This window comes from Gadus morhua, chromosome 12, assembly GCF_902167405.1.
Source record: "Gadus morhua chromosome 12, gadMor3.0, whole genome shotgun sequence".
NCBI classification, from domain to species: Eukaryota; Metazoa; Chordata; class Actinopteri; order Gadiformes; family Gadidae; genus Gadus; species Gadus morhua.
The window spans coordinates 16,010,489-16,032,457 of record NC_044059.1 but is presented as its reverse complement, the minus strand read 5'-3'; the positions used below and the strand labels follow the sequence as shown (position 1 = coordinate 16,032,457).

General features: G+C 41.0%; 1 long non-coding RNA gene across 1 annotated transcript; it reads right to left on the bottom strand.

The window, feature by feature from the left end:
- Positions 1 to 2,484: 2,484 nt before the first annotated feature.
- LOC115555166 (uncharacterized) lies at positions 2,485 to 4,084 on the bottom strand. The gene is made up of 2 exons (XR_003978832.1): positions 3,063 to 4,084; positions 2,485 to 2,972 (listed from the first exon to the last, which is right to left on the bottom strand). It is a non-coding gene; the product is annotated as an uncharacterized LOC115555166 (long non-coding RNA).
- Between the last annotated feature and the right edge of the window lie 17,885 nt (positions 4,085 to 21,969).

Genomic DNA, 21,969 nt, shown 5'->3' with positions numbered 1-21,969 from the left:
GAGAGAGAGAGAGAGAGAGAGAGAGAGAAGAGAGAGAGAGAGAGGTATAAAACCCTTTATATGTAGGCCTATTCGGCATATTGAACCGCTATAATGCGCCTCTTGTTTGACTTATCGGACAAACGGCCCTTCAGAACAATGAGGCGTCAGAATTACAGCATGGCACCGACCAAGGCTGACACTTGACTACGAGGGTAAGCAAAATTACAAGCTCTGTCCCTTAATAACGACTTTTTGCTTCCCCTATTATGTTCTCAAAGTCTTGTGAACAACAACGTTCCTTCCCCCGGCCTTTTAACACCGTTAATTCACCCCTTTGAAGTAAGTTTGTAGCGTATTTGCCGCCAAGGCTACTACAGCATCATTGCTAATCCAGCATCAGTTAAACTGCCCACGAGTGAGGAGCCTGCACTTTCACAAGCAACATGGAGCCTTCCGATAAAGGAGCAAAACGGAAGGAAAAAGAATCAACGCGCCCGACTGATAGTATGGTTTTTGGTGTACCTATTAACTCTCCCAAGACAAATTATGCAGCTACAACCTCGACTGCAGCTAACCCCGATCATGGCTGTGCTCACGCCCCTGTCCGCAGCCGCGAACAGAGCCCAGATGCTATGCCGTTGCCAGATTCTGACCCCAATACACCAGTCAAACCAAAAGGGAAAAAGCAGATAGCAGAAATGTCTCTGAATGAGTTACAGAACCACATCGTTGGGATAATCTCAACAAAAATTAATGAGCGGGCAGATAACCTGGAAAGCATGATTAACCATAACACAGTCAGCATTGACGAACTGAAGAAGTCTATTGTCTATGCATTTGCGGAGGTTGATTCTTTGAAGACCGACATGAAGGTGGTTAAAACTGCTACTGAAAAAAATTAGCAGAAACTGTCAGAGTTAGAACTCAAACTCAATGACGCTGAAAGATACCAACGAAGATGAAACCTCAGGCTCCATGGCGTCCCGGAGGAGAAACAGGAGGACATCAAGGCCAAAGTCATCAACATCTGCTGCTCCATGGTGCCTGACGCCCATGCAATGATCAGAGAGGACATCGACATCGTTCATCGGCTTGGCAGGTACCAGGAAAATATGAGGAGATCCAGGACGACCATTACCACGAGACAGACTGTGGCCCATAATAGAAGCTGCGAAGAAAGAAGGGAAAAAAGCACTTTGCAGGCGTTCGTTAGATAATCGATGGAAAGGAGGTACGTCCATCTTTGCCCCAAAATAAAGACGTCCGGCCGTTCTCAAATGGACACATCCTCCTAAGATGATGCTTACCTTGAACTTACTACACCACTCCTCCTGTTTTCACCTAAGTGCTGAGCATTTATTACTTTTTTGTGGGTAAAGCTTATTTTTTCTCCTTCTTACTGTTAAAAGGTTCGGGAGATTGTTTAAAACTGTTACTTAGAATATATTTTCTATTATTAAGGGATAGAAATTGTTCGGTGTAATTTCATAGCACCTTTCATTGTTATACCGTCTTTTTCTGTTTTTTCTCTTAATGCCAGGGGGTTGAGACAGAATGTTGAACGAAAGGCTTTATTCTTATTTGCAAAGCAGCAAAAAACAGACCTTTTATTTTTTCCAGGAAACGCATTCAGTTATAGATGATGCATCTTTATGGAAAGCAGAATGGGGTAATTACAGAAAGAGCAGCTGGTGCTGCTACTTTAAAGAACTGTTTAGATGGGAATATTTTACATTCTAAGGGTGACCCAAATGGTCATTACTTTATTTTGATTGTTGACATCAGAATCAGAATCAGAATTCTTTTAATGGCCAAGTATATTCACACATACAGGAAATTGACTTGCCCAGGCGAAAAAAAAGTATACTTTAACATACTAAATTTAAGCACACTTAGTGTACTTCATAAGCACAAAATTATTGTACTCAAAGTGTGTTATTTTCGAGTACTTAAAAACGTACTTAGTATACTAATGATATATCATTATTGCTACTTAAGATATACTAAAATACATGTTAGTGTACTTGACTGTACTTTTTTGAGACACCATTAAGTTGAACTTAAATGTACTTAAGTACACTTTTCTCTACTAATACTGTACTTATTTATAATGTTCTTTAGTTCGATTTAAAGTATACTTAAATCCACTTTTAAGATGACTATTAATACATTTAGAATATACTGTAAGTATATTTCTAATTTAATCATAATGTATTGCCATTGTATTTTAAATATATTTACAAAAAAAAAATAAAAATTAAAAAGTTGTACTAAAGCATACTATAGTTCATCTTAATGTTGTCTCAAAATAGTACAGATAAGTACACTAAGTTGTACTTTAGTATGTCTAAAGTAGCACTCATGATATATCATTAGTATACTAAGTATATTGTTAGCACATTTAAAGTACACTTCAACAGTACACAGAAAGTATATTTTTTCTATAATTAATTTGAATTTCAAATTACTTTTAAGTAAACATAAAAAATATTTAGAACATACTTGAGGTAGAAAAGTTTATTTTTAACATGCACGGCATGACAGGGAAAATGTGCATAATAAAGTACATTTAAATACATCTTTAACAACATTTTCAAACAGTTTCTCTTCATCGTAACATTTATATTCAAATTTGGATCATCTGACCCCAGAGAATTATTTTTAGTCACACTCTTTAACAAGTTAACTAAATAACAATAATAAAAGGGAAAAATAAAGATAAACAAAAGCTGTGCTAGCACTACCCTGCTAGCTGTGCACCGCAGAGAAGCTAATACACATTCTGACTATATTTAGTACTTTTTAAGTGTGCCATTATTGTTAGGGTAGCGTTAGCTGCTGGACCCAAGAGCAGGAGACAGGACAGGAGTTGGAGTGACGGTGAACAGGTTTATTTAGTTCAGCTAGGAGTGAAGCAGGAGGTTGGTTGGACTGGGGCGTATCGGGCTGGAGGGAGTGAAGACTGCAGGCTGGAGGTGACAATCCAAAAACTATAGGTGAGAGAAAACAAAGGTGAGGCACGAGAATTCCACAAGAGAGAACACTAGAGAGATACACTGGAGCCAGGAACGAGTAACTACCACGGTAACACGAAGTACGATCTGGCGATGACTGCAGGGAAACCACGTGTATTTGTAGGGGAGTTGATGAGACGATGCAGGCCAGGTGTGAGCAGTTGAGTGGCAGGCAAGGCAGAGACAGACAGGGGGCGTGGCCAACACAGGGGCAGAATACACAGCACCACAACAGTGGCCATGACAATTATGTTAATACAAGTATTTAATATTGATTTATAGTACATTTTTATCACAATTTAAGCATCAAAGGCATGTACTTAAAGTATAGTTATTATAATATAATGTAAAGTGGAAGCGTATATTAAGGGTATTTTAAGTACAATACTGTTATACTGCTAAGTACTTTATAAATACTACAGAAATATACTTACAGTACATCACTATTATACTTCACATGCACTTCTTTCTGGTACCATTTTGTACACTCCATGGGTGCTATTTTGTTCCATGACAAAAAACACTTAAATTGTACAAACCAAAACTTTAATTTAAATATTAATACAAACATACATTCAACAACACCTAACTTTAAAACGTCTGACATATATAACATATATAATAAAGCTACTGAGGAGCAACCTTGGTGTAGCCCTCATTATTGCATTTTCTTTAATAGTTAGTCGTTGGAGCTAGTAAAAGTAGCCATTTCAGTATTATTTATCTGTAATTTCTTGATTAATTCAACACTTTGGTTGTGATGATGTATGAAATAACCCATTCCATCAACTTACAAGTGGAATTTATGGAAATATAATTATATAAACTTCTAATGAAGTGAAATTAAAGTATACTAAAAATAAAGCATTTTAATAGTGTATTACTAAGTGTACTTTTCAGAATCACACTGAATGACAACTATAAGTTTTTGCAATTTAGTATACTTTTTCTAAGTACACTGAAATACAGCTTAAAATTAACTTGCATTAAAGTGAACTGTAAGGAAGTATACTTAAATACACTACTAATAAAGGGAAATTTAAGTATACTTTAATAAAGCATTTTAATAGTGTATTACAAAGGACTTGAAACAAAGTACTTTTCAGAAGTACACTAAAATACGTATGTGCAACTTAGTATACTTTTTCTAAGTATACTGAAATACAGCTTAAAATTAACTTAAATTAAAGTGAACTTTACGGAAGTATACTTCAATACACTTCTAATGAAGTGAAATTAAATTACACTTTAAAAAAGTAATTTAATAGTGAATTCCAAAATACTTGAAAATGAGTGTACTTTTCAGAAGTACACTTAGGTACAAATTACAATACACTTACAATAAAGTACACTTTTTATAAGTACACTAAATTACCACTATAAGTATTTGCAATTTAGTATACTTTTTCTAAGTACACTCAGGTACAATTTAAATAAACTTAAAATAAAGTATACTTTTTAAAAGTACAAAGCAATACCACTTTAAGTATTGCAGAATTAGTTTACTTATTTTTAAGTACGTTAAAGTTGAATTTAATGACATCTATTGTGAAGTACACTTTTTAAAAGTATATGTTAAGTATACTTTAAATTAAGCACAAAAAGTAAAAGTATACTTCTACTAACTTTTGTATAATTTAATTATACTTGTAATACACTAAAGTATACTACTTTTTCACCTGGGTGGTGTGGTTGGTGCATAAGACATAACATAACAAAAAAACATAAACAAGAACAAAGGACAAATTATTTTTAAGATAATAAATAATAATAAATAATTGGGCATAGAAGGGCAAGTTAGTTTGAGTACGTAAACCCAGAGTCATTGTGATGCAGGGGGCTTGTTTGTGAGCCCAACTGCCGTGGGGAAAAAACTGTTCAAGTGGCGAGAGGTTTTGGTCTTAATAGCCCTGAACCTTCTGCCGGATGGGAGACACAGAAATAGGTGGTGACCGGGATGAGAAGGATCAGCAATGATCTTCCCTGCTCTCTTGCTGGTCCTTAAGTGAAACAGGTCTAGAAGAGACGGCAGGTCGCAGCCGATTACCTTCTCGGCTGACCGAATGATCCGCTGCAGTCGGCTTTTATCCTTTGCAGTAGAGGCAGCGAACCAGATGGTTATTGAAGAGGTGAGGATGGATTCAATGATGGCTGTGTAGAATTCCACCATCACTTTCTTCGGCATGTTGAATCTCTTTAGCTGTCGAAGGAAGAACATCCTCTGCTGGGCCTTCTTGATTTTGGAGGTGATGTTCTCCGCCCACCTTAGGTCTTGTGCCATGACTGTTCCCAGGAATCTGAAAGACTCCACCATGTTAACTGGGGAGTCACACATGATGAGGGGGATGGTTGGGGCTGGGCTCCTCCTGAAATCTGCTACCATCTCTACAGTTTTTAAAGCATTCAGCTCCAGGTGGTTCTGGCTGCACCAGAAAGCCAGGCTGTCGACTTCATTTCTGTAGGCGGCCTCATCCCCATTTGAGATTAATCCAATGAGGGTGGTGTCATCCGCAAATTTTATGAGTTTGGCAGAGGGGTGGCTGGAGGTGCAGTTGTTGGTGTAGAGGGAGAAAAGTAAAGGAGAGAGCACACAGCCTTGGGGGGCTCCAGTGCTGATGGTCCGAGGCTCCGAGACAAGCTTGCCCAGCCTCACTCGCTGCTTTCTTTCTGACAGGAAGTCAGTGATCCACCTGCAGGTGGGCTCAGGCACGTTCAGCTGTGTTAGCTTGTCTTGGAGGAGAGCTGGGGCGATGGTGTTAAATGCCGAGCTGAAATCAACAAACAGGATCCTGGCATAGGTGCCGGGGGAATCAAGGTGCTGGAGGATGTAGTGGAGTCCCATGTTGATTGCGTCATCAACAGACCTGTTGGCTCTGTAGGCAAACTGCAGTGGGTCAAGGAGATGGTTGGTGATGGCCTTGAGGTGGGTCAGCATGAGGCGCTCGAAGGTCTTCATTACCACAGAGGTCAGGGCGACTGGTCTGTAGTCATTAAGGCCTGAGATCCTCTGCTTTTTCGGAACGGGGATGATGGTGGATGTTTTGAAGCAGGCAGGTACCACACATTCAGCCAGTGAGGTGTTAAAGATGTTTGTGAACACTGGAGACAGCTGGTCAGCACAGTACCTTATTGTGGAGGGAGAGACAGCATCTGGTCCAGCTGCTTTGCGGGGGTTCTGTCTTTTTAACAGCTTGTTGACATCCCTCTCCTGAATGGAGAGAGGTGTGATGGGGGGGAGAGGGCTGTCTGGGACCATTTTGTTGGAGAGGGTGGTGTCTATGTCCAGGCTGGGAAGAGTAGGTGTGATAGCTGTGGTGGGGACAGGATTAGGACCAGTCCATTGTCTGTCAAATCTGCAGTAGAAGTCGTTCAGGTCATTTGCCAGTCTAAGATCTTCCATAGAGTGGGGGGATTTGGTTTTGCAGCCTGTGATCACCTGAAGGCCTTTCCAGACTGACGAGGAGTCATTGGCTGCAAATTGATGTTCCAGCTTCTTAGAGTACTGTCGTTTTGCCTCCTTTATCTCCACTCTTGAAAGCCTCCTCCTTCTCCAAACGAAGCTGTTTGAGTCTTGCAGTGAACCCGGGCTTGTCGTTGTTGTAGCTCACCCTGGTGCGTGTTGGAATACATACGTCCTCGCAGAAGCTGATGTATGACATCACAGCATCTGTATATTCATCCAGACTGCTGGAAGAAGTTCTAAAAAGGTCCCAGTCTGTGTCATCCAGGCAGTCCCGCAGCTCATCCACAGCTTCTCTGTTGTTCCAGTTTTTTGTAGTCCGCACAGCAGGTTTCGAAATTTTAAGTTTTTGTTTATAAGCTGGGATCAGATGAATAAGAGCATGGTCGGATAGCCCCAGAGCAGCGTGTGAAACTGCACGATAAGCCCTGCTGATGGTGCTGTAGCAGTGGTCCAAAGTATTCTCCTCCCTGGTCAGGCATTTGGCTAACTGTTTGTATTTCGGGAGTTCGTGAGTGAGGTTGCCCTTATTAAAATCTCCAATGACAATAATCGGAGAATATGTATTCTCTCTCCTACTCTCCACTCCTAATATCTGATCAGCGAGTTGACGTTGAGCCTCTCGCACGTCAGCTTGCGGTGGGATGTAAACTCCAGCAAGAATAAAAGAAGTGAATTCACGGGGGGAGTAAAACGGTTTGCAGGTGATAAAAAAAGATTCCAAGTCGGGAGAACAGGATTGTAAGATCACTTTCACGTCACTGCACCAGCACTGGTTTATATAGAAACAAATACCTCCGCCTTTTGATTTGCCTGAAATAGTTGGATCGCGGACTGCACGTAACAGCCGAAAGCCGGTCAGCTGTGCTGCAGAGTCCGGTGTAGATTCAGTCAGCCAGGATTCCGTAAAACACATGACAGAAGAGAGAGAAAAGTCCCTATTAGTCCTGATGAGAAGACGTAGTTCATCGATTTAGTTGCAGAGTGAGCGGACGTTGGAGAGGATTATACTCGGTAAAGGCGACCGCATTCCTCTCTTCCTAAATCGCACCAGGGCTCCTGCGCGCTTTCACATAAATGATACTATAATTTTACTCGTCAATATTTATGGGTATAATTCAAAACAAGAGAATGACATTTTATTTGATGATTTGGAAATCCACATTGGTTGTCGAACTATCCAAATTTATTAATATTAATGGGAGGTGACTTTAAAATAGCATTAGATAGTTTATTAGATAGATATCCTCCTCAAACTAACAATTCTATGGCCTTTAACTTGACACACTTTATGCTGAAATTCAACTTGAAAGATATGTGGAGAGAAAATAATCCTGGAATGAGTTCATATACTTGGAGTAATAAGGCTTGTACTAGTTTATCACGTATAGATTTCTGGCTGATTTCCAACTGTTTAGACAATAATGACATTAAGGTCAATATTCTTACAACACCCCTAACTATCAATTCAATTCAATTTTATTTGTATAGCCCTTAATCATCATTACAGTCTCAAAGGGCTTAACAGGCCAAATATTTGTGACACCCCCCTTTACCCATGCCCCTACACGGGCAAGAAAAAACTCCCTTGAATCAGTAAGGAAGAAATCTTAAGAAACGCAGTGTAGGGGATCCCTTCTTCCAGGGATGGTCAGGAGTGCAATGGGTGCCACAATTGACATACAAGTAAAAACATGCACATCATATTAAAATGGTGATGGGGTTCTGGCCGGTTATCCATGAGGAGAGTCCAGGCATCCAGTCCAGTACCCGCAACACGCTAGAACAGACAGAATAGTGAATTAGAACGGAAAAGTACATAGTGGGAATGTATAATGTAATAAGAAAAGCACAAGCAAACAGAGTAGTCTTCACTCTCGCATCAGTTGTTTTCACACTCCAAATGCAAGATTGTAGAGGTGCGTTTTGAGCTTCCCTTTGAATAGCTCCACAGAGTCAGCTTCCCTGATCGCTGATGGCAGCCTATTCCATAAAAAAGGGGCTCGATAGGCAAACGCTCTCTGTCCAGCCGATTTCTTTTTAACCTTCGGCAGTGAAAGAAGGCCAGCTCCCGAAGACCGGAGAGACCGAGAAGGACTATAAGGAATGATCAGGTCCTTCAAGTACGATGGAGATAATCCATGCAAGGCTTTATAGGTTAACAATAGCACCTTAAAGTCTGATCTGAAAGTTATTGGTAGCCAGTGTAGAGAGGCGAGAATAGGTGTAATATGATCAAACTTTCTCGTTCTGGTCAGCAGTCTAGCTGCCGCATTATGTACCAGCTGTAGACTTTTTGTGGTAGAGTTCGGTAATCCCGAGAACAATGCATTGCAATAGTCCAGTCTTGACGAAACAAATGCATGAATCAGTGTCTCCGCATCCACTGCGGATAACATTGGTCTGATTCTTGCAATGTTTCTCAGATGGAAAAAGGCAATTCTAGTTATACTTCTTATATGTTGGTCAAAGAATAAGTGAGGGTCAAACAGGACACCAAGATTTCTGACGGATGCACTCTGTGGGATGGCGAAGCCATCCAACCACAGAGAGACATCCTCAAACTTTTCCCGGTCCCGCTTCGAGCCGATAATCATCAGCTCTGTCTTCCCAGTATTAAGCTGTAGGAAGTTTTGTGACATCCAGCCCTTCACAGCAGCTAGACAGGACTCAACCCTTTGAATCTGGCCCGAGTCCCCGGAATCTACAGGAATGTAGAGCTGGGTGTCATCCGCATAGCAATGGAAACTAATTCCGATGCTGCGGATAACGTCACCCAGGGGAAGCATATAAATTGCAAAAAGTAATGGACCAAGAACCGACCCTTGTGGTACGCCAAAGCGCAATTTACCGCGCTTTGATTCTGCACCCTCATGAAGCACAAATTGGGTTCTATCGGTGAGGTACGATTCAAGCCAACCAAGAGCCGTACCCCCGAAACCAACATAGTGTTCAAGACGGTGAAGAAGAGTGCTGTGGTCGATTGTATCAAACGCAGCGCTCAGGTGCAGCAGCACAAGCATTATGCTTGTATTTTTATCCAAAGCTAAAAGGATGTCATTTACAACTCTTGTAATAGCAGTTTCAGTTGAGTGGAAATTCCTGAACCCCGACTGGAAAGGTTCGAAGAGATTATTCCTGGTCAGATAATCAACAATTTGCTTCGCTACAATCCTTTCCTGTACCTTGGACAGGAAGGGCAGATTCGATATAGGCCGATGGTTCCTGATTAATTCAGGATCTAGGCCAGGCTTTTTGAGTAGCGGTTTTAACACCGGAGCCTTGAATTGGAGGGAACAATTCCCGTTGAAAACGAAAGATTCATAAGCGAGAGGATAACAGGCCATACCGTTGGAAGAAGTTCCTTAAGAACCCTGGAAGGGAGAGGATCCAGCATACAAGTTGTTGGCTTTGAGGCCTTTATCACCCTTTCAAGTTCCCCCAAAGAAATTGCCTTAAACTCCAAAAGAGTTGCGTCAGAGTTCACCATCCTACTTGGCAGGACCCCATCCTGCCCCACAGGATGTGTAGGATTAGCCGCACGGCAAGCATCAATTTCCTCTCTAATTGATTGAATCTTATTCTCAAAGAAATCCATGAATTCACCTGCCACGATCGAGGAGCCTACGGTCTGATTCTGTTTCTGAGTGAGACTCCTCACCGTGTCAAAAAGAAATTTAGGATTATTTCTATTCAAATTAATGATACTAGAATAGTAGGCGTTCCTGGCAATAGTCAGCGCACCCTTATAGGTGATCAGACTATTATGCCAAGCAAGATGAAAGACCTCAAGTTTAGCCGAGCGCCATTTACGTTCAAGGATCCTGCAGTTTCGCTTCAAAATGCGCGTTTCTGCATTAAACCAAGGAGCTGGTTTTTTCAATGTTCGTTTTTTAGTTACGTGCGGAGCAACTGAATCAATGGCAACAGACAGGGCAATGTTGAGGTCATCAGTAAGACACTCCACAGAACCACTATAGTTACAGAGAGGTGCAAGTGAACTAGTTAACTTATCTGCCATAGCTGTAATGGTTGCAGGTGTGATGCGGCGACAGCTGAAAGTAGCTTGTTGATCGTCGCAGGGGCAGGATACCACCACCTGGAAAGTGAGCAAAAAATGGTCTGATAAAGCTGAGGTGTAGGAAGAGACCACTAGCTGTGAAATGTCTACACCGCGGGTCAGAACGAGATCCAGCGTGTTTCCACCGATGTGGGTTGGGTGCTGGACGAGCTGTTTGAAGCCAAGCGTATCTGTAATGGACAGAAACGCCCTTGTGAGGGCATCAGACGGGTTATTCACTTGAATGTTGAAATCCCCAATAAGCTAAACATTGTCTGAGTATGTAGCCAGATCAGCTGCAAAGTCAGAAAACTCATCGAGAAAAACTGAATACGGTCCTGGGGGACGGTATACTACAGCTAAAACAAAAGAGTCTGGAACTCGTTTTGCTTCTCTGGGAGCTGAGGTGTAGAGGGCTAGCACCTCGAAGGATCTGAAAATATATCTATTCTTTGGCTTTAAATTAAGCTTAGAATTAGATATCAGGGCTACTCCACCACCTTTCTTAACTTCTCTAGATACTTGGGTGCTAACGTAATGGGGTGGAGTAGCTTCGTTTAGGGCTAGAAACTCATCTGGTTTTAACCAGGTTTCACAAAGCCCCAGTATGTCGATCTTTTTATCAATGATTAGATCATGGACCAAGAGCGCCTTCGATGAAAGCGACCTTATGTTCATGAACCCTATTCTGAGTTCTTCCTTTTTATTATTTTCAGAGGGAGTCCGGTTAACACTCAGCTCTGAAGCGGTCAAGGGGATACTGCGGTTTCGACATACTGGTTGCGGCCCTCGTCTGCGGGTTTTACACCTCGAGACAGCGCACCACCGTACATATAGGTACAGCGTTATTTTCAGAGGGAGTCTGGTTAACACTCAGCTCTGAGGCGATCAGTGGGATCGCCAGAGTTGGACATACTGGTCGCGGCGCTCGCCTGCGGGTTTTACACCTCGAGACAGAGCGGGGCCACACCACTGTACATATAGGTACAGTGTTAATTTCAGGGGGAGTCCGGTTAGTTGTTAGTATTTGATTTGACATGCGGTTTATCATGCGATTTGCCATGCGAATTTGCACGCCTGTACTAGGTACAGCGTTAATTTCAGAGGGAGTGTGGTTAACACTCAGCTCTGTCATGTGAGTTAACATGCGATTTTGCACGACTGTACATATAGGTACAGCGTTAATTTCATGCGATGCGTCATGCGATTTACCATGCGATTTGACATGCCGTTTTGCACCACCGTACATATAGGTACAGCGTTAGTTACAGAGGGAGTCCGGTTAACACTCAGCTCTGAAACAATTGGTGCAATAGATCCTGGTTCAGCTAACCCATCTGCTGTTCTAGACTCTGTTCTAGACTCTGCAACGTAGACTATCATGTTGCTAGCAGGTGTACTAAACTCCTGCAGCCCAGCGTGCTGTGAGTGGATGAGTCACGCCTGACTAAGACATCTATCTATGTTTTTTGACATAATTGAGGCACCTAACCCAGTAGGGTGTAGGCCGTCTCTCATGAGCACACCAGGGCGACCCCACAGGGAGGGCCAGTTATCTATGAAACCAAAGCCCTGCTCTGAGCTATATAGGGCCAGCCAGCGATTTAGAGACAATAGTCTACTATAACGCTCATCATTAACCTTATCGGGTAGAGGGCCAGAGAGAATTAATCGATGCCGACACATCTTTCTGGCGAAGTCACAAAGCCTAGCTATGTTGCTTTTTGTGACCTCAGTTTGTCTTGTCCTAGCATCGTTGGTGCCGACATGAACTACAATGTTGTCGAAACTAGTGTCGGTGTTTGGTGCATCTAATCTAACTCCGTATTAGGTCTGACCGCATGTCAGCACCCTAAGTTTAGCTTCAATGTCGGGAGCCCTGGCCCCAGGTAGGCAAATAACTGTCGCTGGCGAGTGTAGCCTAACTTTACGTGTAACAGAGTCACCTATGACTAGCGTTTCTACCCCCGAAAAAGACTTGCGAGGCAGGGTACTGACCGCAACCTGCCTCGCAAGTGGTGCTGCCGACAGGATTGCCTTGACGGAGTCACTGCTAACGATAGCGTTAGCTCCACGAGTCCGCCTGGCGGGACTCTTCTCTATACTTTCTGGAGTATCTGTTTTCTCTACGCTCGCTACCCTTTCATCCTCTAGCTGAGAGATACGTCTCTCTAACAGAGCTATCTTATCAATGAGAAAGGCAGAGCAAGAACAATCGCAATCCATTCTTACCGTGGTTGATGCAGACGGAGCTCCGGCGAGGAAACAGCGAATACAGTACAGAGTATGCAGAACAGGTCACAGATATAAATACCGAAAAATAGATACAAACCGAGATAGCAGGTAGACGCTAAGCGTCCTGCTAACCAAACCAAACAAACCAAACCAAGCCGGCTACCCGGAAGTTGCGTCTGCGGCGTCACACGGCTGCGTCTGCGGCGTCACACTGCAGCCTTCGGAGCAGCCTTCGGATCAGCCTGTGGAGAGCATGTGGAGAGAGCACAGTGCAAACCCTCGGATACAGAGACACTGTTAAAAACCCTCGGATACGGAGACACTGTTAAAACCCTTGGCTACAGAGACACTGTTAAAAACCCTCGGCTATCTCAATAAATATTTCACTGAACAATAACAACAATATTTCGCAGAGAATGGGTTCATATTGGAAATTAAATAGCTCTATCCTAACACACGAGGTTGTGATCAAAACGGTTCAGTCTTTAATTGAACGCTTTTTGAATATAAAGCTTTAATTGATAAAAGATTTAGTAGTAGTTGGGAACTTTTTAAATTTGAGGTGTCAAAATATTAAAAAGTATAAGGAAGTTCTCTATTTAAAGCTAAAAGAGCTAAGGAGGAAAAAACGATATCAGAGATAACACAGATTACACAAAAAACACCAGAAAATGTAACTGAAAGTGAAATTGAGTCTTTAATTATTCAGCAAAATAAATTGGATGTATTATAGAGGGAAGCCGGAAGGGGCCTATGTCATTTGCCTTTGTGGCTTGAGGAAGGGGAATAAATAGTGCTTACTTCTTTTGACTGGAAAAATCCCGTGCAAAAAACAACTCAATACAGAAATTGAATATTGATGATGTTATTACAGAGATGACCCTGAAAGAATAGCTCTGTATTGTTCTAATTTCTATAGCACATTATATCAATCAAATTACAGTGAGGAGTCCACCCTCCAATTCTTAGATTCTTTCACTGAAACCAAAACAATTGATAACGACCAATCAGACTTCTGTGACAGACCTAGGGGAAGATAAACTTGCTATTGGACATCCAAACTCAATAAGTCCCCTGGAACAGACGGTATCACCTCTGAATTTTAAAAAGCATTCTCTGACTTGCTGGGGCTCTTTTTAGAATGTATAGATAATGAAACCCTCCCACCCACGTTAACTCAAGGCCTCATAACTCTTATCCCAAAACCTAGGAAAGATAAACTCCTTATTGATAACTGGCGTCCAATCTGCCTTCTTAATAATGATTATAAAGTGTTTGCACAGATATTTGAAAAAAGGATTAAAACTGTTTTGGATCATATTATCGATGAGTGCCAGTCAGGGTTTTATGAGACACAGATACATTTCCAATAATGTTAGACTAGTTCTTGACTTAAATTGACTATTCTGATTTATGTTTAGATGAAAGTGTTATTATTTTCTTAGTTTTTCAGAAGGCTTTTGATACAATTGAGCATCATTTTATCTTCCATGCCTTAGAGAAATTTGGATTTGGTTCATACTGTAACAATGAAATCAAAACTGTACAAAAATGGAAACTGTTCAATTAAATTACATGCTGGTACTTCCCCTAGATTCTTTTTAAATCGTGGTTTTAGACAAGGGTGTCCAATTTCCCTCTTCCTACTTTGTACTCAACTACTCACTGAATCCATAAAGCTTAGTCCACTTAAAGGTATCTCAATAGCTGATGGTGAGGTCGTCATCAGTCAGCTGGCTGATGATACAACACCTTTTTTAAGGGATGCCTCTCAGATACCTATAACCATTGATTTAATTAAAACTTTCTCCATTGCTTCTGGGCTAAATTTAAACCTTAAAAAATGTGAATTGCTTGCTCTTAAGAATTGCGATCTACCGTCTATATGTAATATTCCTGTAAAGGACTCTATACCCTATCTAGGAGTTGTTATTACCAACGATAGAGATTCCAGATGTGGTTTAAACTTCAACTCTATTTTGATAAAACTAAAAAAAGGTTAAATCAATGGTTACAGCGAGACCTATCAGTCAGAGGTAGAATCCTTCTTACCAAGGCTGAGGGCATCTCCCGGCTCACTTATGCAGCTCTGTCCTTGGATGCAAACAAAAAGACTTCTAAACAAATTGAAAAAAAAATATTTAATTTTATTTGGAGGAATAAAAGCCACTATATTAAAATTGCTGTGATAATGAACACGTTTGATAAGGGCGGCCTTAACTTCCTTGATTCTTCAACCTTAAATTACACTTTCAAAATTAACTGGCTAAAACAATTTATAAGGAATCCGTTTTCAATTTGGAATTTCATCCCTAACTTTATCTTTTCCAAATCAGGGGGCCTTCATTTTGTTTTATTCTGTAATTATAATATTGAGAAAATCCCTAGAAAATTGTCCAACTTTCACAAGCAGATGCTTTTCTCTTGGCCTATGATCTATAAACATAATTTCTCTCCTCAAAGATGTTATATATGGAATAACAGACATATTGTATAAGAACGAGTCTTTATTTTTTGAGAACTGGTTTGCACATGATTTACACCTGCTCGACTGTAATGGTTTTTTAATGTTGTATCAGGAATTTTTGATGGTGTATGGTATTCCAATTCCTCCAAGTGAATTTGCTATTGTTATGGATGCAAACCCTACAGGAATTGTGATGCTTCTAAGAAGTACAGCAGGGGTTAGGCCAACCTTGCTACCTCTTGACCCTACCGAGTCTGCAGCAGTTGGTGGGGTTTGTTTCTCCCCTGGAACACGTAACAATAATTGTGGAATACGATCATTGTTCCAAAATGATATAGTCTCTGTCCCATTTGTAGTTGCAAAAACAAAATACAGACACAAAAAACACAAAATGCAGCATTAAATTAAATAAAAATATTATAAAGAGCACACACACTACGTGTTTAATAGCTTTCCCATTTCTAGAACATAGAATATTCCCCATGTACCGCTTGGTTTCATTCTCAAACACAACAAAAAGCGGTGTCTGATTCGAGTATTTACATTTATGAATATGCCATTTAGCTAATAAAATAATAAGGTTTATAATAAACTATTGGTTTGCTTAACTAGAGGTGTAATTGAAGAAACCAAACAACTAATGTTCAATACAAAGGGAAAACTTGGGGTCAATGAAACGAGTGATAAAAATGCAAATATCTTACCATAAATGATTTGAATGGGAACAGTTCCAAAATAAATGTGTCACATCTTCAGGGAACATATTACAAAATGAGCAATTGACCTCTATATCTTGTTCGAAATCTTTGCAAAAATAGTTTAGAGGGATAGTAACGTGTATAATCTTAAAAGATACCTCTTTCATTTTGTTAGTGATCAAAAATGTAGATGGTAAAGTCCAAATTTTCTTCCCATTAGGGTCAGATACCCAATTGTTCCAATTGGTTGCATTGCTAATTGTCAATAAAATGTATTAAAAAATTAAAATAATTTCAAAAAAGAATCTAGCATCCAGGCAGTCCTCAGTTAAGGTACGGCCACACTGCACGCGCGTTGGCGTTGAAAATCGGCATTATTGCATAGGGAACCATTGGTGTAGGCGCGTAGACGCGTTACAAACGTTAAAGCGGCGCGTTAGTGGCGTTATGCTACGGCCAGACGGCACGTGTTACTCGGGTTAAAAAACGCGCATAACGCGCCCAACTTGACGCTTGATCATTGTGTGTCACAAAAATGGTTAAACGCGCCTGAAGGCCTAAACACACCGGCACCGGCGCATTGGCGCCGGTGAAAAAAGCCGCCCCTAGCACCAACAGGAAGCGGCGCGATGGTCGCGCTGCAGTATGAAATCAGGAAGTCACTATAAGTCACTGAATAATTTGAAAAAAGTATAATCTGCGCAGTGAAAGTATGTTTTCAAGCAGCTGATCTACCAACTTAGTTTGTAGGGCACTTTGTTTTATTTACTGTCATTTCTTATTTATTATATATATTGTGCAATTATTCATCTACTGCATCAACAATCTCCCTAAGTGCAGGACCTTCTATTAAGCCTTTTTAGTATATAGGGCAGTCACCTTTAAAGGCCAATTGTTATTGTGTGTATTTATTGTATTGAGCTACTGGATGGCTTTATTGGTCCCCATTGGGACCAATAAAGTAGCTATCTATCTATCCATCTATATAGCCTTAACATAGCCACACATTTACATGTATGCAGCCACTAGTTTCTTTTATTTCAACAGAACTATTGTTGCCAGACAGAGGGTGGCTGCCCTTTTTCTGCTGCGCCGTAGGCGGGCAAGGAGAAGACGAAGGGTTTGGGTGCACTCCATCAATGAACGGAGACAAGAACAGGGGGTATACCACTATCTGGTCCAGGAGCTCCGTGCAGATCCTGAGAGGCACCACCAATATTTCAGTTCGCCACTAGGAAGTGTGCAATGGCAGAACCGTATGGTGTAGCCTAGTCATGATGACCTATAATTTAGTTATTATCCCTCTCTGGTATAAATACTCTTTTGCATATATATATATATATATTTTATCCCTCGTGATAAATACAGTGATGTTATTGCTGTGCTGGACTCAGTAGCCAGTCTATTTTATTTGAGTGCTAGAGACACTTAATGTTATTTTTCCTTAAACCCAGAGAGACAGTTAATTCATGATCTGATGCCAGAGAGACAGTTAATACATGACAATGCATTTTTGAACTTTGCCTGTGTTTTCCTTTACTTAGCCTACCTATTTTATTGTATTGTATATATATTGTATTTCTATGTGAAGCACTTTGAGTCTGCTTCATGTATGAAAAGTGCTATATAAATGAAGTTGCCTTGCCTTAAATAAAAAAAATTATATTAGTAATCTGGTTTCCTACTACATGGTGTGATTATGTGACTTGATTTCGTCTATTTCCCATGGTTAAAGGGGACCTATTATGCTTTTTCGACTTTCATGACCTATAAACGTTGTTATAATGATTGATAGTCATGTTTAACCATACTTAAGTGTCAAATAATGACGTACATGCATTTCGACGTATTCCCTGCTGACAGTCTGGGGTGGCTGTGCAGAGCGCTAAACACTCGGGACAACGTTTGCGATTCACTTGTTCACATTTTCGGGAAATCATCTACGTAGATGCACTCCTGCCGCGCCCCCATATGCCGCGCTTCAAGGAAGGTTACCAATCACAACGGAGTTGGGTTGGCAGGAGGGGGGCGATGGGGCGGAGTAGGACGAAACCGAGCGTTGACAGAGAATGCTGAAAGCGCCCAGATGAGAGGTAGTTTCCCGAAAATCCCGTTTTTTGTGTATGGTTAAACATGACTATCAATCATTATAACAGCGTTTATAGGTCATAAAGGTCGAAAAGCATAATAGGTCCCCTTTAATGATTTGGGTACTTAGTCCACCATTCTCAAGAGAGTCTGGCTGCAGACATCCACCCACACGCTCCAGACATCCACCCACACGCACTTCCGCTGCAGACAGAAAGATCCACCAGCACGCCGGAAATCGGAAAATAAAAAATTTAAATCTGAAAATAAAATAAAGATCGGGCGTTACGTAATGTGTTTACATAAATGAACGGGAGTTAAGTAATGTGTTTACATAAATGAACGTAATGAATTACGTTATAAAATCGGATAAACGCTTCCGGTTTTGGACAGAAGACTTGACACTGGCTTTTGACTTTAAGCTGGAGCTTATGGCTCTTCTCTTTCTGTAAATACACACACCTTATTCAGAATTCCCTCTGTGTTATACTGCAATCATCTCAATTTAAAGGCACCCAGTGCAACTTTATGTAAACATTCAATGAAAAATAAACATTCAATTTCCAGTCTTTTTTACACGTAGTAAGTTTCAATAACTCCATACCATTACATATCGACATTCAAGGAGCAAAGATGAGACGTCGCTGTGTGGTGAGAACTGATAGAAAATCGTAAACAACAACAATCGCCGGTGGGGAGAAGCCGTTTTTCCATTGACTGGAAGCCTGCTTTATTTATTGTAGGTTACAAAAAATAAAGAAAATGGCTGCATTGTTGTTGTTATCGATTTTCTATCAGTTCTCACCACACAACGACGTCTCATCTTTGCTGCATGAATGTCGGTATGTAATGGTATGGAGTTATTGAAACTTACTACGTGTAAAAAAGACTAGAAATTGAATGTTTATTTTTAAGCCTCGAAAGTTGCACTGGGTGCCTCTAATATTTGATAGGACACAAACTGATAGTCGTATTGTAAAGCTGAAGGGCATCAGAGATTGATGCTAATAATTATTTTAAATACAGCAACTATGTATGAGTGGACAGGAATAGTTAGAACAATTCCTTTATAGCTTCACCTTTTCTGACATATTTATATTAGGTCTAGTTATGTTACATTCTGTTGTCTTAATATCATAAGGTTCGACTGCACTCCAACATAATTTATTATATGTTATTAGCACTTTTGCATTCCTAAATTCTTACTCTGAACCATCATTCATTTAATATCTGGCTCTAATTGTCTATAATGTTGTCTTACCTTGTGCTGCTGGACCACCTTATTTGCCCATTTTTAAATACGACAAACTCAAGTCTGTGTTTTAACTTAGCTCTGTGTGTAACCAAAGTGAATAAATAAAGTCATAAAAAAATCTATACATTGTAAACGTTTTAACACTTTATTCAGAACACTCAACAGTTAACCGAACTCAGAACCTCAACACACACACACACACACACACACACACACACACACACACACACACACACACACACACACACACACACACACACACACACACACACACACACACAGCAATGTCAATGAGTTTCCACCCAGCGACCCAGGAACATGGCGTTGACTCAACCCGGTATCACGCGATTGCGTGCTCCTGCGCACAAACGTTAATCTATTGAAGCGTGTTCCAGAGCACGATAGTCCGACTTTTTGCGTGCTACACAGAACGAAATGTAAACCAATGCATTCTGAATGGGAGTGTTCTAAGACAATTAACGTGCTCCACAAAACGGTACGAGAGAGAGAGAAAGAGAGAGAGTGAGGGACAGAGAGAGAAAGCGAGAGAGAGGCTTCAGAAAGGTTGTGTGCAGATAGTACAGTGCACCCTAGTTATGTTTATGCCAAAACAATCTATAGCCAAATTGTCGAAGATGCCCGAGAATCTCCGGGGATATCAGCATGGGAAATCGGCGAATAAGACCCATGAAACTATAAAGAAAGACGTCATCTCAAGCGGGAGAGAACGTTTGCGGTGCTGGTTTGTGTCACGTAAGTACAGGGCTCTCATGTCTCATGCATTCGGCGTGAGACACACGCAATTCAACCCATGCACACGCTCGAACCTGGTCTCACCAAAATACGTGACACTGTCACGTTATTTAATCTATTGAAAAAGTGATCAGGGACACGTAGGCCTATTTTCTAAATTTTGTATTTCAATTGGAAGTAGGCTATTTGTCGTGTCACTAAGCATGACTTCCAAACGAAGGTTCTGTCCGGGAGCGTTCTCCCTAATGTCCCTTATGGAGCTCCGTACAGATCATTCATTGTTGAAAATTGTCTGTGATAACTAACAAATGACAGCTTTTGGCCCCCCGTTTCTACTTAAAATTGTCTGTGATAACTAACAATATGACAGCTTTTGGCCACCCGTTTCTACTTTCACCATTGATACTGAGAATTTGTGACAATGCACGGATATATTACAGTTTTTTCCTATCGTTTTAGGCAATTTACCTAAACCATGTTCACATTCCCTAAACACTTCACACAGTGAGCATACCAGTAGACCATGTGAACCAAACTGTGGTTACTTGCCCCTATGCTAAGATACAAATGCTGGCAATGACGCCTTCTTCCAAATTTCATGGATACCTGCCCCAGTCAATGTTCACTACCGGCAAAACGCTGTGGAACTGGAATTTTACCAATGTTTAGATACTCTGTTCAAAACAGTGAACTTTCTGTTCAAAACCTAACAGTAATTTAGATCACTGTAGATGGAAAGATGCTGCATTTGGACAGACAAATGAAGTTACATGTTTGAATAAGAAAAAATATTTAGTTTATAGTTTATTTATTTTATTTTACAGTAATTTAGATTTTTTTCCCCCTGAGCACCATAGTTCTTGGTGAATTGGCATGGAATTACTTTTTTTACGTAAAAGCAACACTACATACAATGATCAGTACAAAACACAGAGGATAAGTTTTGCAATGCGAAACACCTGGTGGTCATTTCAGCTAAAGACCTACTCAGCTAAAGACCTACTCAGGTGTTTTACATGTAATTTGTGCCTCGTTGAAAAAGGGCCTTCTTTGGCATTTGCTTTGGACTTCTTTACGTAGTTGGTATAGGAAAATGGATGCAGCAAGAGCAAGAGCAAGAGGCAGAGGCAGAGGAAGAGGCAGAGGAAGAGGAAGAGGTAGAGGAAGAGGTGGAGGTGAAGGTGAAGGTGGAGGTGGAGGTGGAGGTGAAGGTGAAGGTGGAGGTGGAGGTGGAGGTGAAGGTGGAGTAGGAGGAAGAGGAAGAGGTGGAGGTGAAGGTGAAGGTGAAGGTGGAGGTGAAGGTGAAGGTGGAGGTGGAGGTGAAGGTGGAGTAGGAGGAAGAGGAAGAGGTAGAGGAAGAGGAAGAGGTAGAGGAAGAGGGAGAGGTAGAGGAAGAGGGAGAGGGAGAGGAGCAGCAGCAGCAAGGACAGTTGTATCTGATGAAATCAGAGCAACTGTCATCGACCATGTAATCAATCATGGTCTGTCCATGAGGGAAGCTGGTCTGAGGGTTCAGCCGAACTTGCCAAGATCAACGGTGGCATCAATCGTGAGGGTTTTCACACAAACTAACAGGTACTATACAGTATTTACAGCATTCTGACTGATGTGTTTGTAACAGTAGTAATGTGATGTGAGAAGTCTCCAAAACTCTCCTGACATATCAGTGCATTTGTGTCTGACTCACTATTGTAGGACCCAACGGTTGCCCCACTCAGGTGGAAGGGGAAGAAAATTCACTTTGCCACAAGAAAATGCAATAGTGCAAATGGTTATTGCTAACAATAGTATAAGGCTAAGAGAAATTTGTGCAAACATCATCGCAGACATTGGTGTATTTGCCAACATTGAGAATGTTGGCACCACGACCATCGCCAGAGTGCTGAAAAAGCACCAAATTCGAATGAAGCAGCTTTACACTGTCCCCTTCGAGAGGAACTCTGAGCGGATAAAGGAA